The 3,663-nt window shown below is 55.9% G+C and overlaps 1 protein-coding gene across 5 annotated transcripts in view; it reads left to right on the top strand.

Moving 5' to 3' along the window:
* The first annotated feature begins 1,063 nt into the window (after window positions 1-1,063).
* PRRG3 (proline rich and Gla domain 3) overlaps window positions 1,064-3,663 on the top strand; it is a 7,093-nt gene continuing 4,493 nt past the window's right edge. For 2 of the 5 annotated variants that reach the window (XM_037728622.1, XM_037728624.1), the window contains exon 1: window positions 1,755-1,886. The gene's annotated coding sequence lies outside the window, so the exon portion shown is untranslated. Of the gene's footprint in view, window positions 1,396-1,754; window positions 1,887-2,070; window positions 2,156-3,663 lie in introns of those variants that run through there. The other 3 variants (XM_017500887.2, XM_037728623.1, XM_037728625.1) reach the window with 2 other exon arrangements.

Raw genomic sequence — 3,663 nt, forward strand, 5'->3', positions numbered from 1 at the left:
AGATGCAGAGAGGTCAAATCACTTGCTGGAGATTAAATAGAGCCTATCGTGTAGTACCGCCAAGAGTTGCAGCAGGCAGTAGGAGGCACTGCTCTTCCTCCTCCCCACACTTGTGATCCACAGAGGCCCCATGCTCATAGCCTGCAAATAGGGCTGAGAGTGGAATGGTCAACTGGGGTGGGAGGAGGATCCTGCAAGACCTCACAGTAGAGCAGTCATGCTCGCTGTGTGGGAAGAATGAATGCAAGTGCACCAGGTCCACAGTGGGAGGAAAGGCATTCAGGGCAGAGGGAAGTAGAAGTAGCCTCCTGTTGCTGGAGCCAGAAGCTCAATCGGGAGTGCCAAGAGGAGGGACAAAGCCATAGACCCTTGTGCACATACTGGAAGAGCTCCCTTTTCAACAGTCGGGTGTACAAGGTCTATGCAGTGTTACTATCAGGATAGGAACATGCTGTTGGGCTAAGAAACTCAGTAGATTAGTTCCAGAAGAGCCTGCGGAACTCTGCTCCACAGGCTCCGGGGACTTGGGGGGAGGTCCATAGAAAATCTGCATGGACAAGGAAGATTCCTGCAGCTATGGAATAGCAAACAAGCCAGGGGGGAAGAAATGGAGGGAAAAGCACCATGCTGGGAGAGAAGCATAGGGGTGGGCATCCAGGGAGCTAGGGAGCTGGGCCCTGGGGATTAAAGGGGAGGCCTGTGGTTATGAAGGAATTCTCCCACCCCTCTTTTGCCACCTGGCAGGGCAGGTTGCTATTACCCGCCTGGGATAGGGGTGCGAGTGATTCTGGAAACACCTTCTGAGACTCTTCCCATCAAAGGCATCACTTGGGGTGGAGGGAGGATTCAGATGCCAACCCCAGTGCCTAGCCATGTTCTAGAGGTGCAGAGAACAAAAAGGAACCCTGAAAACCCAGCAGGGCATCTGGCCCCCTCTGATCCCTCTTGCCCCTCTCTTAGCAGTCGACTTGTCATGTGGTTCCTCTCACCTAGTCTCATCTCTGCTCTGCGTCTTGTCCTGCCATGCTAAACCTCTTACAGTGCGGCCTCCAAAGGAGCCCTCATCTAGTGGTCCTTGAATGCCGGAAGATTTCTTCCTCTGCCCTTACTGAGCCTTTTCCAAACCCATTTCCTCCTTCAATTCGTTGCAGCCTCACGAGGGAGGCACAATTCTACCCATTTCTCGGACTTTGCAGAAGAGAAGCCTGTCTTCCCGGGTCAGGGTGGGGGTAGGTAAGCGAGGAAGCCAAGGTCACCCAGTCATTGGCAGAACGCGGCCTCGACCCGGCCCTTCTTGTGCGGGCACTGTGGAACCCTGGCAAGGCAGGCCTTGGCCGCAGGCTAGCGCCCCGCTCTTTTCGGCGGCCTCAAGAGCCGGGCGGGCCTGAATGGCAGGTGAGCCGGGTTGAGGACAGGACGGGGGTTGGGCTGCTCAGGGAAGCCTGGCGCGCGGGCCTTGGGCGCGGCCGCCGGAGCTCGCTGCTGCGCCCTATCTTCCGAGGGCCCACGCTTTGGGTCATGACTGGACCAGGGCTTTGGTCAAGGGTACTCTGTGTGCCCCGAGCCCGCCGGTCAGGCCCCGCCCCCCGGCGGCACGGGCGGCGGCAGGGGCGGCGCCGGCGGAGTGGGGCGCTGGCGCGCAGTGCTTAGTGCGCGCCGCCGCCCCTCCGGCCCAGCTTAGCCGGCCGCCCTCCCAACCCCCTCGGCCCACTCTGTCGCCCCCACCCCTCCTTCCTCCCCTCGGCCAGGCGGCCTGGCGATCTGGGCACTGCGGTCTTGGCGCGCGAGACGCGGGGCGCGAGGCCAGACCTGGCGCGGCGGGGTGTGGGGGGCGGGCAGCTGCGGATCCCCTAGAGAAGACCAGGGACAGGCAGGGGGGTGCCGAGGTAATGGATAGGGCCTGGGCGCCCGGTTGCAAGGGGCGGGGGTTCCAGGAGCACTTTGGCCCTGGCAGGGCGGGCGAGAGGGTGTCCGAGGCGGTGGGAGGGCAGCGGGGAGGAGAGGGAGGGAGGGAGGAGACAACTGGGCTGGGCCGGGGGGCTTGGCCGATGGGGATCAGGTGGGCGGGGACAGGGGCCCTGCTGGAAGAGGCGTAGCAGCGAGGTGGCGGGCTGCGTGCGCAAACAGGGCGGCCGCCTCCTGGGCCCGGAGAACGGTGAGGCCATTTGGGTTGGGTGTCCCAGTCCCGAGAGCACGGTTCGGTGTCCAGGGCCAGCGAGCTGGGCGCGAGGCATTGTTGGGGAGGGAAAATCTAGAGGCCCGGCCGGGCCAAGGTGATGCGGTGGGAGAAGCCTCGGGAGAAGAGTGTTGCTGGGTCAGGGCGCTGGTGTCCAGCGAAAGGTGAGTGAGGACAGGCACTTTCAGGGCTGGCCTGAGTGGAAGGGGACAAGGGGCCCCCAGAGTTTGAGTTTGAGCATAATTTGGGAGTTGTCGTGTCACTGGTTGGGTTGATGAGTCATGCGATTTGGAGATCACGGAACTCTTCCTGGCGATCAGTTCTGAGGGATGGAAATAAAGCCTAGGGTTTGGAGAAGTGCTTTGGAGGCCATGTCTTGGGACACCAGGTGCTCTGGTGGTCACCAGGCTTCATGTGAGGGACTTTGGGAGTTGTGTCCCAAAGTGCTGAGATTCAGAAGCTTCAGCCTGGGGTGGAGTTAAGCAAGGTCTTTGTGGTGACCAGTTCTCTGCCTTCCTTCCTTTCCAGGCTGTCAGGATTCAGCTGTGTTCCTGTGGGGAGTGGGTTAAAAATTCCTTCTGCCTACAGTCAGCTTTACAGTATCCACCAGGGGCAGGAGGGACATATACATGTGTGGCTGCAGCATCATTCTCTGTCGTGGAGCCCTCATGCTTGCTTCCTCACTGTTGCCATAGTAACTGTCTATTGATGGTGTATTTATAGGGGAAGAAGCAGGCGCTACATTTTGGGGAGGGAGGGGGAAGAGGCCTTATGGCAGGCAGCAGCAGCAGCAGCAGCAGTAACGGTGGCTACAGAATTGCTAATTGCTGTTTTGTGGGGGTTCCTGGCTTGACTGAAGCTTAAAAATGAACTGATGACTTTAGCAGGTGTGTCAGGACAACATGTATTCAGGTCTATGATAGGGGTGACATACAGTCACCTTTGACCAAAGCTAGGTGTGTGGGGGACAAAAGGTGGACATATGTAATAAATTATATAATTTTTCCACATTTGTTTAAAAAAGAACTGTCGTTTCCTTTGATAAGCAGTGCAACATATTTTTCTGTTTCCTTATTAGTTAGGACCTCATGCATTCTTTTCAAACCTAGATACAACAGTGCCATTTTTCTTCAGTCAAAAAATCCTTGCCGTTAGGCATACTACATCCACACCCTCACGACAGAAATCTCAGCCATCCATAATGCAAGCAGAATTTTGAGATCATATTCCATCTTGGTTCTGAAAAACATTGAAGGCCAACTGTCTCACAAGGCAGGCCCATCTGTTGACAAATTCACATGTTGATAGCTTTGAGTAGGATTGTTGCAGGGCTCAAAACAGAAAGCCCTTGACATGGCGTTTCCACAAATGGATGTCAGATTTGCTATTTTCCCCTTAATTTTCTTTTCTTTTCTTTTTTCTTTTCTCTTCTCTTCTTTTCTTTTTCTTTCTTTTTTTTTTTTTTTTTCTTTTTCTTTCTTTTCTTT

Source organism: Cebus imitator, unplaced genomic scaffold, assembly GCF_001604975.1.
Source record: "Cebus imitator isolate Cc_AM_T3 unplaced genomic scaffold, Cebus_imitator-1.0 Scaffold273, whole genome shotgun sequence".
Lineage (NCBI taxonomy): Eukaryota > Metazoa > Chordata > Mammalia > Primates > Cebidae > Cebus > Cebus imitator.